The 13,555-nt window shown below is 36.7% G+C and overlaps 1 long non-coding RNA gene across 1 annotated transcript; it reads left to right on the top strand.

Moving 5' to 3' along the window:
* Positions 1-682: 682 nt before the first annotated feature.
* Positions 683-6,760, top strand: LOC131723407 (uncharacterized). Its single transcript, XR_009320263.1, has 3 exons — positions 683-825; positions 5,723-5,836; positions 6,073-6,760. It is a non-coding gene; the product is annotated as an uncharacterized LOC131723407 (long non-coding RNA).
* The last annotated feature ends 6,795 nt before the right edge of the window (positions 6,761-13,555 follow it).

Below are 13,555 nucleotides of genomic sequence, written 5' to 3' on the forward strand. Positions count from 1 at the left end.
GCGGATTGAGTCTAACTGCACAAATGTGCACGCTGCAATAACATCTTTAAAGTAAGTTTCCTTTTACTGGAAAACGAAACTGTAGCACAGCTACCGCCCTGACACAGAACAATGCTAAACTGCAGTGTGAGAATAAAGGAAATATGTGAGACAATTATTGTAATGTACCCTGCATTCTCTCTCTCTCTCTCTCTCTCTCTCTCTCTCTCTCTCTCTCTCTCTCTCTCTCTCATTATACAATTACTCCATCACAATACTACCCCCTTACAAATATATTTGTGCCAAAATACACTCTAAAACCAAAGAACGTGGCATATCTGTATTATAAAATAGGAGTGTTTCATTCCTAAACAGCAGTGCTTTACGTAATTAGGTGTAACCCTGGCGTTTAGTCATTTGCTTTTAAAAAAAAAAAACTGTATAAAGAAAAACTGCTTGAATAACCAGTTCACTTGAATATTGTTGCACAACAGTGTTTTTTTTAAGTGACTTTCATGAGTACAAACGAAATGCAAAACCCAAAATTAAAAGGGCATGCAAAACGTTTTTGATGGAAAGCTACTGATTGGCCAAAAAATAATTCCAATTTAAATTATTGCAACGTATGGAAAGTGCATCACCACAAGACAATATATAACCACAGCTAGATACACGACACTCCCACACTCAACGACACGGTTACCTGAAGCGACTCTGCTGTTCCTCCGAATCAGAACGCAGAAAGAAAGACAGACAGTAACAGTAACGTATTTGGTGTAGAAGTACTATCGAGTTTCAGAATGCTGCTCCTGGCATTATGCACAGTCTGCGCGCTGCTCTCCGCAGGTAAGAAGGGATTATAGTAAAAAAAAGAAAATGTATTCAGAATTATTATTTATAATAATAATAATAATAATAATAATAATAATAATAATAATAATAATAATAATAATAATAATAATAGATATGAGGGTGTTTTGGTTTTAACTACGGGCAGCAGTGTGGAGTAGTGGTTAGGGCTCTGGACTCTTGACCGGAGGGTCGTGGGTTCAATCCCCAGTGGGGGACACTGCTGCTGTACCCCTGAGCAAGGTACATTACCTAGATTGCTCCAGTAAAAACCCAACTGTATAAATGGGTAATTGTATGTAAAAATAATGTGATATCTTGTAACAATTGTAAGTCACCCTGGATAAGGGCGTCTGCTAAGAAATAAATAATAATAATAAAAATCAGATGACATTAGAAATGTGGGATATGGATCTAAAATATGGGGGGGGGGTCAAAGTTATTAATAATCAGTTAAGCACATTTCTAAATAGAAATAATCAATTATTCATAATTTTTGTACCTACCTTCTACATATATAACTTCTACAAACCTGTTCTATCCCTCCCTTCTTCAGCACTGCTTACAAACACGACTGCCACTACCCTGCATATTTATTATTAACCTAAAACTTCCTTAAGTTGGCTTCACTTGCTTCCTCTACACGGTTATTTTCTATACTTCCTGACAGAATCCATCCATCCAATCGTTATTGATCCGCTTCTCCTGGTGAGGGTCGTGGCCCCTGACAGAATGCATTGCATAGGTTAAATATGTCACAGAGCGTCGCACGCACGCAGCGTTGTGTGTGTGTAAAGTCCCTGTTTAGATTGTGTATTGCAAGCTTGCCTCTATATAAATATGAATAACATAATAATAATAACTTACTGGGGCTCAGAAAAGAAAAATAGCGAGTGCTGAAGATGACAAAAGAAAACAGTTTAAAACGGATATGATGAAGTGGCTTTGCCAATCAACTACAAATAAAAATGTAGAGGAGGCTCCCACGTGGAAAGCGGTAGTTAGGGACATAATTCAAACTGACACCTCATACACTACACACTACACACTGAAATTACATGCGGTACACACTGAAATCTCATACACTACATGGTGAAATCGCATACACTACACACTGAAATCTCATACACTGTATAGTGAAATCTCATACACTACATGGTGAAATCTCATACTCTACATACTGAAAATTCAAACAAGGTCAGTGACGTCACATCATAAAATACTCCCGCGTCAGGCAAAGGAGTTCATTTCAGTTGCAAAAGTTGTCAGAATGGAGGGATTGAGGTGTACAGCGGCAGAGCTAATAGAACACATCTTAACTAGACCTGGAATCATAAATACTCTTTTCAAATGCACTTGATTAAAGGGCATCGACTGAAGCACGCCCTGTGCATACCACTGTCAATTCAGAAATTAACAGTTTGTTACATAGAGAAGGGGTTGTAGCATTCTGTGGCCCGTGGTCCGGACCACTCAGCGCTGTGACGCCACAGTGGTCCGGACCACTCAGTCACAGTGGTCCAGACCACTCCAGCTGTTCCTGTTATGTTATAATTTCACAGTTTCCTTTTCATTTTCTTTATTGGCAGTTATGTTATTTTCCAAATACGTATCTTTCAGTAATACATGCCAGTGTTTAAGTTTATAATAATGTGCTTGGGACCCGTTACCATTATCATGTGTATTTAGAAAATTGATTTTACACTTCCAGAAATGTTATCCTTTATATAAGGTAAATATTTTCTTGTTATAAAACTTGCTGGTATAATATATAGCCTACATATGCATTATGATAGCCTTAACTACAAAATTCACAATGACAATAATAAAACAAACATGGTGTAGCGGGTTCATAGAGATTTAGTTGTTGTTGATATATATATTTTTAAATGTCTTACGATGTTTTTCTATGTGTTGTTTAAAGTTATGTTGACGTTGAATAGTACTTTTGCACTTTTGACAATGCCAGTGGCTTCTGTTTACTTTTGAAGAACTTTTCATTTCATCACAATAACAGGGAATGATGCACTTGTCTGTGAAAATAAACAATAATATATACTACTAATTATAATAATCTTGATTTTATCTCGTATTTTGTCATACTTGTACTTGCTAGAACTGAAGTCATTGTATTTTATCTTGCTCTTAATTGTATTAATACTTGCACTGTGATTCTTAATGTATTTTTGTTTAGGACTGTAAGTCGCCCTGGATAAGGGCGTCTGCTAAGAAATAAATAATAATAATAATAATAATAATAATAATAATAATAATACAGTGACTTTCATAACCAAATATCTCAAAGTGCTTCACAAATAAGGGAAAAAACAGATAAAATAACACTAAAACAACCATGACATATACAAAGTGATCTACAAAATACTATCACAATTAGAAATAAAGAATATAATAACAGCAGGAAAAAAGGCAACTTAAATAAGTGGCTTTTTAGGCGAGATTCAAAAACTCATAATCTCTGATCTCAATAGGAAGTGTTTCTGTTTCTACACCTAGGTGCATAGAATAATGTTACATGAGAAAAAAGTTCGATAATTCGAAAGGATTGTATAATGTTTATTAACCAATGATATTGATTGAAGTAACATGTTTAAAGCGTTGCGAGTTTACGAAATTAATAATCAGTGTATCTTCTTCAAATTATTTAACATTAAGAAACAAAAACGACACAAATACAATGTCTTTTGTGTGTGATTATGTCACCTACCAGCCCTACTGCTGCCTACCCCTGTGCACGCTACATGTGTAAATAAAATATGTCAGCATTGTCTATTAGTAAATGTCTGTTTTGCACTGTATTTGTGGAGTAGTGGTTAGGGCTCTGGACTCTTGACTGGAGGGTTGTGGGTTCAATCCCTGGTGTGGACACTGCTGCTGTACCCTTGAGCAAGGTACTTTACCTACATTGTTCCAGTAAAAACCCAACTATAAAAAATTGTATGTAAAAATAATGTGATATCTAACAAAAATAATAAAGATGAGCAACGAAATAAACAACACAGGTCATTAGCTATATTTTATGCTCAAATATATGGGAAAACCATATTCTTTTATTCTAATACAATTGCTCAGAGAAAAAGGTTTTTTATTAAAGTAATAAAATGTTTTCTCAAAACGATAGGTGTCAGAATTATTGGCACCCCTAAAGATTCTTATAAATAAAATCAAACAAAATTAAATCTGCATTAATATTCTACTTCTTTAAGTTCATCTCAGTCTTAAGGAACTGTATTGTGGCCTTCCATGGCTTCCTGTTTCACTGGGGTATAAAAATGTGGTAACACGCATATGAAATCCATTTATCATCCATCACCATGGGGAAAGGCAAAGAACTCACAAATGAAAATAGGAAATGGTTGTTGACCTTCATAAATCAGGCAATGGGTACAAAACAATATCTAAAAAAACTAAATATACCACTTACCACTATTAGGTCAATAATGAATAAGTTCAAAACCACTGGAACAGTGGTAAACTTGCCTGGTAGAGGACGCAAGTGTATCTTGCCCCCACGCACAGTGAGGCAGATGGTTTGGGAGGCAAAGGGAAATCCAAGGGCCACAGTTGGAGAATTACAGAATTTGGTTGCATCTTGGTGTCACCAAGTCTCCAAATCTACTATTAGACACCACCTCCATGCCAATAGGCTATTTGGAAGGGTTGCCAGAAAAAAAGTCTTTATTGAGAGCAACCAACAAACGTAAGTGCCTGGAGTTTGCTAAATAGCATTGGCACTTCGATTGGAACCAGATGCTATGATTAGATGAGATGAAAATAGAGCTCTTTGGCCACGCACACCAGCGGTGGGTTTGGCGTCGAAAGAAGGATGCGTGTACAGAAAAGAACCTCATACCTACTGTAAAATATGGTGGTGGATCTTTGATATTATGGGGCTGTTTTGCTTCCGCTGGTCCTGGGGCCCTTGTTATGGTCAACCGCATCATGAACTTGGCCGCAAGTGGATCTTCCAGCAAGACAATGACCCCAAGCACATATCAAAATCCACAAAGAAATGGTCAATTGACCACAAAATCAACATTTTGCAATGGCCATCTCAGTCTCTGGACTTGAACCCCATTGAAAACCTGATGATTTCAATTGAAGAGGGCAGTCCATAAGTGCAGACCGAAGGATATCAAGGATCTGGAAAGATTCTGTATGAATTGTCTAAGATCCCTCCCAATGTGTTCTCCAAATCTCATTAAACATTATAGAAAAAGACTCAGCGCCATTATCCTTGCAAGGGGAGGGTGCACAAAGTACTAAAAACAAGGGTGCCAATAATTGTGACACTTCATTTTTTTTGGAAATAAATTTATAATTTGAGAAATGTGTAATTTTGGTTGATTCCATTGAATCATTAATAAAGTCAAATATATTCCACGTTGGAAAATTACAATATAGCTCAATACTGGTATTATTTATTTTATACAGTCTTTTTTGCTCATCTTTATCAAGGGTGCCAATAATTTTATAGGAGGTTGTGTGGTCCAGTGGTTAAAGAAAAGGGTTTGTAACTAGGAGGTCCCCGGTTCAAATCCCAGCTCAGCCACTGACTCATTGTGTGACCCTGAGCAAGTCACTTGTGCTCCGTCTTTCGGGTGAGATGTAATTGTAAGTGACTCTGCAGCTGATGCATAGTTCACACACCCTAGTCTCTGTAAGTCACCTTGGATAAAGGCGTATGCTAAATAAACAAATAATAGTGATAATAATTTTGGAGGTGACTGTAACTCAAAATAATGCCCTGTTCATTTAGAGATATCTCTAAATCATTTGAAGATATCAGACTGCCTTCGGGATATTTTACAGAATCATATTTTCCCATCACAGACAGCACTGGTACAGGGACTTATCTTTCCATGTTCTATTGCAGCGTACACAGACACTACCCCATCTGGTCAGGAGTGCTTTAGTTGCATGGGAGACGTCTGCAAGGAGACTGTGATGAAGTGCCTTGGCGTTGAAGACCGCTGTTCAAAAGTTGTCAGTAAGTCAAACCGTAGTTTCTAATACTATAATTTAATCAGAAACCTTAGACTAGCCAAACTCCTAATAATAAGTGACATCAAATTCTACAAATCAGATATTGGAAATCAATGAATCAATCACAGTTAAATTCTGGGCTATTATTGAACTACAGCCTAGGCTACTTTTCAACATATCTGGCACTGTAAATGAAATGGCAATGAAAAACTTTCATCTTTGTTTCTTTCTTTCCTTCAGTCGAAGCAGAAGGGAAGAAGTTCGTGACAAAGGGATGCGTTTCCAAAAACGCTTGTAGTTCAAAATCCATTCCCGGTGTATCCATTCCCGGTGTATCCATTCCTGGTGTATCCATTCCCGGTGTATCCATTCCTGGTGTATCCATTCCCGGTGTATCCATTCCCGGTGTATCCATTCCTGGTGTATCCATTCCCGGTGTATCCATTCCCAGTTTATCTGTAGTGACTTACTGCTGTGAGGGCAAACTGTGTAACGGAGCACGTCAGGTCGGACAGAACATCCTGTTGCTGTTATTTCCTCTTCTAATTGTCAAGCTGCTATTTTAAACCAGGACTCCCTCTAGTCTATTCAATAGCTCTTCAATTGAACCCAGCAGGTAACTGGTTGCTTTATTCTTGTTTAGTTTTTCAAGTTTTGTTTTTTGTATATCGCAACTTTCCTCCTAGATTGCTCCAGTAAAAAAAAAGAGAAAAAAGGAAAACCTGTATAAATAAATGGATAATTGTATGTAACTCTTGTAATAATTTGAAAGACTCCCTGGATAAGGGGGTGTAAGAAATAAAATAACAATAACAATCCTGATTATCCATAAATATGAATGTATTTGTTAATATTGTCATTTTCCTCGAACTGACTCTGGGTATATCTGTGCTTTCTGATTCAAGTCAAAGTCAGCATGTACAGTGTCACATGGTTGAAAGAATTCAATGTAAAATCGTTTTCATCAAAACATTTTGTCAATTTCTTTTCTACATATTGTGAATAAAGAAATGTACAAAGAAACCCTATTAACAGATCACAATGGTGTCCTGATTGCAAATCCTTCAAGATGTTTCTAACTAAATTATATCCCAAAATGTACACTTACATGTAAGGTTAATTCCATCTTCCGCAGTGGCACTCATCTACCAGTCTACTGCAGTGTTCTCCAACCCTGGCCCTGAAGAGCCCCCTGTCATATCCTATCCAATCAGCTTTAGAAGATCAAATTACAGCCTTATATGTGGGGTTCTGATTTTAGGGTTTATATGATTTAACTCGATTTCTCCTCCCACTGAAATGAACAATATATCCACCCCTCCTCAGTTCCTAACATTACACAACCCTCCCCTTTACAACAAAACAGAAAGAACAGAAGAGTTCCCTTCCCTATGAACAATACAGCTTCTCTCCCTCCTTCCCTGTCTGCCTTCTTCCCTCCTCATCAATAATAACACAGTTCAGAAGAGTTCCCTTCCCTATGAACAATACCGCTTCTCTCCCTCCCTCCCTGTCTGCATTCTTCCCTCCTCATCAATAATGACACAGTTCAGAAGAGTTCCCTTCCCTATGAACAATACTGCTACTCTCCCTCCCTCCCTGTCTGCCTTCTTCCCTCCTCATCAATAATAACACAGTTCAGAAGAGTTCCCTTCCCTATGAACAATACCACTTCTCTCCCTCCCTCCCTGTCTGCATTCTTCCCTCCTCATCAATAATAACACAGTTCATGTGCTGCAGGAAGGGTGTCTGTGCTCTTATCACACTATTGTTATTATTATTATTATTATTATTATTATTATTATTATTATTATTATTATTATTATTTATTTCTTAGCAGACGCCCTCATCCAGGGCGACTTACAGTCGTAAACAAAAATACATTTCAATACTCACAGTACAAGTAATAATACGATTAAGAGCAAGATAAAAAATACAATGACTTACAGTCAATGCTTACAGTAGCCTCCAGAATTATTCGTACCCTTGATACAATGTAACTGAAAGATGGTTTTAGCAACAAAAAAATGCAAGTGTACATTCAGTATTTGTTGCATAAATGGAAACATGAAAAATTGTAAGACTATCAGTATTGAACATCGCAAAAACACATCTGTCCAAAATACTTGCATTTCATTTACAGGGTGTGAATAAAGCTGAACATCTAAAACTTAGAAAAATATGCAGTTATTTTGGACAGATATGTTTTTGCGATGTTCAATACTGATAGTCTTACAATGTTCATGTTTTCATTTATTTATGCAACAAATACTGAATGTATACTTGCATTTATTTTGCTAAAACCAATTACAAATGTATGAATAATTCTGGAGACTACTCTATATATTCCCCCCCCCCCCCCCCCCAAAAAAAAGAAAAAAATGTAATATCAATTGTGTGATGAATTCTGTATATAGTACTGAATTTCTTAATTCTGAGTAACAGCATGCAGCAACTACAGAATTGAAGCAGTGTTTTCCTAGTAATAATGCTTACCTGTAATTTACAATGTCTGTAATTGACTGGATTCATGGATTCATCCCCACACTGCTCTATTGGGAAGTCCCGGGATGTGTCTGTGCTGCAGTGAGCGGTTAGATGGAAGTATAACACAAGCTATAAACAAATCAACTCAGGGTCTCGCGATCCTTGATGACAGACTAAAACAGATAAAAAACACAGAGAAGAAAAACAAAAGGACATGTTAAATCAGGAAGAAAATCGATGATTAAACAATTGGGGAAATCTAAACACTGTCCATGTGACTACAGCGAACACTTACAGATAATGGATGGATAGAGTTTCCTTCAGAACAGTGGCCATAAGCTGTTCATCTCTGTATGCTCTGAGAAGTTTTCTTTTGTTTATATATTTTATTTATTTCATTGACAGCGGGTACTGTAGAGTTTTACCAGCCTCAGTATTTATCACTTGAAATTTACAATATATGTTTATTTAAGAAAAAAGAAGAGTAATCCTAACCTTTGTACTGTATGCCTATTTATTTGTATGTTATATCTACTTTCAGCAAATCTCAGTTGTCAAAAAATTCAGTACAACTGCAGTGTACAAAAATGAATATCGGTCAGAGCAGGTATGTGGCAAGGTCCAACAGTATCTCGGACCTGCCTGGTGTGTTCCTTGTTCTTCATGATGCTCTCTGCACTTTAAACGGACCTCTGAGACTATCGCAGTGCAGGTGCATTTATACGGAGACTTGATTACACACAGGTGGATTCTATTTATCATCATTAGTCATTTAGGTCAACATTGGATCATTCAGAGATCCTCACTGAACTTCTGGAGAGAGTTTGCTGCACTGAAAGTAAAGGGGCTGAATAATTTTGCACGCCCAATTTTTCAGTTTTTTATTTGTTAAAAAAGTTTAAAATATCCAATAAATTTCGTTCTACTTCATGATTGTGTCCCACTTGTTGTTGATTCTTCACAAAAAATTACAGTTTCATATCTTTATGTTTGAAGCCTCAAATGTGGCAAAAGGTCGCAAAGTTCAAGGGGGCCGAATACTTTCGCAAGGCACTGTATTATTTGCATCCCAGTTTTTGTTCTGTCCTTTAAGCTCATATGCCAATTGATCTATCAAAGTTTAATGATTATCCCTTTGTTTAAATCCCTTTGGTCATATCGTGTTGACCTGCTTTTTGTCTGTGAGTATCCCACAAGGATCATCCCTTCAAGTGCATGTAACCTGGCCCAGCATGGATTTGTGTGGCACATATGCAAATGGAGTTTGTATGTCATAGCTAAATATCTCTGTGCCATGTATTTACATATCCTAAATGAAATACAAACTGAAATTAGAATTTCAATGTAGATGTAAAATAAAAATACAGGCCTGTGTATTTTTTTGTATCAGTTTTTTATATATTATTATTATTTGTTTATTTAGCAGACACCTTTTATCCAAAGCGACTTACAGAGACTAGGGTGTGTGAACTATGCATCAGCTGCAGAGTCACTTACAACTACGTCTCACCCGAAAGACAGAGCACAAGGAGGTTAAGTGACTTGCTCAGGGTCACACAATCAGTCAGTGGCTGAGGTGGGATTTGAACCGGGGACCTCCTGGTTACAAGCCCTTGTCATTAACCACTGGACCACACAGCCTCTTAAAATACTTATCATATATTATTCTTTTCTTAGCAGACGCCCTTATCCAGGGCGACTTACAATTGTTACAAGATATCACATTATTTTTTACATACAATTACATTATTTTTTTACATAATTACCCATTTATACAACTGTTTTTTTTTTTACTGGAACAATCTAGGTAAAGTACCATGCTCAAGGGTACAGCAGCAGTGTCCCCCATCTGGGATTGAACCCACGACCCTCCGGTCAAGAGTCCAGAGCCCTAACCTATATATATATATTTTTCTATAACTGTTAATTTGCAGCATGCACAAAGTGAATTAGTTATAGGGTATATTCACCCCTGGACACGTTCACATAGATATACCAGCATGTGGATTAGTGTTTAGGGCTCTGGACTCTTTACCGGAGGGTTGAGGGTTCAAACCCAGGTGGGGCACTGCTGCTGTACCCTTGAGCAAGCAGGTACTTCACAGATTGCTCCAGTAAAATGCCCAGCTCTATAAATGGGCACAAATACAAGTCACTTTGAATAAAAGCATCAGCTAAAAAATGATCTATAGCAATTTATGTCTATATGTGAAAAATACACACACCAAATACAGCAGTTTCTCATGTAGACACATAGAGGTGGTGATTAAATGGGTCTCTTTTAGCAAGGTGCAGTTGTACTGAAGTGAAAGTGGTTGCCTATAGGTACAGTTGATGGCTAAAAGTGGAATTGAAGACAAACCAACCCTAACCCCAAACCCTAAATAACAAACTGTGATGCAAATAAAAATCCAGCTACAGCCTTGTATTAAAGATTATAATCATTTAACACATCTGTGATGTTTGTTGGTATAGAAATTAATTAGTAGAAAGGGAGTGGATTTTATCTGTTCCTATTAAAATTGAAAGATTTTTTTGATTACATACACAACATACACATAGGGCAGCAGTGTAGAGGTTCGGGCTCTGGACTCTTAACTGGAGGGTCGTGGGTTCAATCCCAGGTGGGGGACATTGCTGCTGTACCCTTGAGCAAGGTACTTTACCTAGATTGCTCCAGTAAAACCCCAACTGCATAAATTGGTAATTGTATGTAAAAAATAATGTGATATCTTGTAACAATTGTAAGTCACCCTGGCTAAGGACGTCTGCTAAGAAATAAATAATAATAACAAGGAGTTCTCTAACCACTGGAGGTTTTAATGAAGAACTTGATTACAATCTTTGCTCTTATGATTGATCATGTATATTAGGTTATAGTTTGTGGCATGGTGGTGTGGTGGTTAGCACTGCTGCCGCACAGCTACAGGGTCCCAGGTCTGATTCCCGTTTCAGGGGAGTTTGCATGTTCTCCCTGTGTTCGTGTTGGTTTTCACCAGGCACACCGGTTTCCTCCCCTCATCCAAAAACATACTGGTCAGGTTGATTGGTCACTCTAAATTGCCCTCTGTGTGCATGCTTATGTGAGTGTGAGAGTTGGCCAGTGATGGACTGCTGTCCCATCCTGGGTGTAGTCCTGCCTTGCACCGTGTCTGCCGGGTTAAGCTCCAGCTCACCGTGACTCTGTATTGGATGAAGTGGTTATTGATGATGGATGGATGGTTAATATTTGTAATAATGCATTTATTGACATCCACGTGTTCTCCGATTAATAAACATTTGGACTGAACATGTTTAATTTTCCCACACATAAATTGTCAAAATCCCACATCAAGTATAATATATACATTTAGTGGTGCACAATTCTGCTCCTCTAGAGTCGCAGTCAGTCCAGCAGGTTTTTGTAGCTGTCTGTAAATCTCCAACTGCTTAAGAGCAAATAAAAGGGTAAACCTGTCCAATTAAGCAAATTAATTCAAATCAGGTAATGAAGGCCTCAGGGGGATCAAAAAATGAAAACCTTCTTGCCCCAGAGTTCTGCACCCCTGACAAAGTAGATATAACACAGTCATTCATTCACAAAGTAGCTGTAACACAGTCATTCATTCACAAAGTAGATATAACACAGTCATTCATTCACAAAGTAGCTATAACACAGTCATTCATTCACAAAGTAGCTATAACACAGTCATTCATTCACAAAGTAGATATAACACAGTCATTCATTCACAAAGTAGCTATAACACAGTCATTCATTCACAAAGTAGCTATAACACAGTCATTCATTCACAAAGTAGCTATAACACAGTCATTCATTCACAAAGTAGCTATAACACAGTCATTCATTCACAAAGTAGATATAACACAGTCATTCACAGTTGTCTGAAGGCTTTTTTTGTTGTTGTTTTTTTAAAGCACTTATTTATCTGTTTTGATTGAAGTCCTGCTTCCCTGTCAAAAGTACTATGAAAACAAATAAGGAGATCACAATTGCAAAGAACTTTATTACAAATATATAATGCAGTTTGGATGTTAAATTAAAATGCAGTTATTTTTGACAGATGTTTTTATGATATAGCAAGAAATAATGAATGTACACTTGCTTTTTGTTGATATATTAAAACCAACTTTGGGGGATTAAATCAACATTTAGACCCATCCACTAAAACCAAATTAGAAATATGTACTTAATAGCAATTTGATTTATCATAAGTGGGCACTTTCTTCTACTAATAAATACAACCACCATTAAATTCTGACTTGGTGGGTCAAGTTTTAATTTAATTCCCCCATTTCATTTACACTGAATAAAGGGTATCAATAATTATGGAGCCTACTGTATTTGCAAGTGAGTATTCATGAGCATTCCCTATAAACATTTATATGGCCCGCCATACAATTTCCATACCCTGATGTGGCCCTCAGTCCTAAAACTTTGCCCACCCCTGCTCTATAAACATTTAAATAAACATATGTAAACAATAAGTATTAATGACTTTATGCACAATATTTTACTTGAAATGCATATCGGTCACTAAATATATTAAACAACCTTCAACAACGTTACCATTAAATCAATTAAACCATTAAATAACAAACCATCACACTGCACTGCACCCTTTAGATGCACATCCAAGTGCTTTTTTAAATGGTGGCATTTATTGGGTTTATATTTGCTTGGCTGGCAAAATGGACAGTGGTACTATCTACAGCATTGGGTACACCGTTTCACCTCAGGCAACACTCCTCCTTTCACTGCTGTTATATGTAACTGAAATACAAAGAGCAAATTACAGCATGATTAATAACCTACAATTAATATACATCAGTGTATCTACATTGAGATTGCATGATCTGTAGCTAATGTGAAATTTAGAAAACACTGATGTATATTGGTACAGTGAGGTATATTCAATGGCCTCTATACTCAAAGCATTTTTTGCAAATTTTGTATTAGCATCATTATTTTTTAGAGCTGTAAATGTTGACATAAAATGCAAGTTATGGAGTACGACTTCCTCATACACAACATCTATACATATTAAGCATATGTGCTGTGACTTCTTACATTTTATTCCTTTTAGAAAAAGTGTCAATAATGTTTCTGTAATTGATGCATTCTCAGGGTTCATATATATATATATATATATATATATATATATATATATATATATATATATATATATATATATATATATATTACAATGCAAAATGTAAGTTTTAAGTTTTGTTTTCT

The sequence above is a fragment of the Acipenser ruthenus genome, chromosome 55 (assembly GCF_902713425.1).
Source record: "Acipenser ruthenus chromosome 55, fAciRut3.2 maternal haplotype, whole genome shotgun sequence".
Taxonomy (NCBI): domain Eukaryota; kingdom Metazoa; phylum Chordata; class Actinopteri; order Acipenseriformes; family Acipenseridae; genus Acipenser; species Acipenser ruthenus.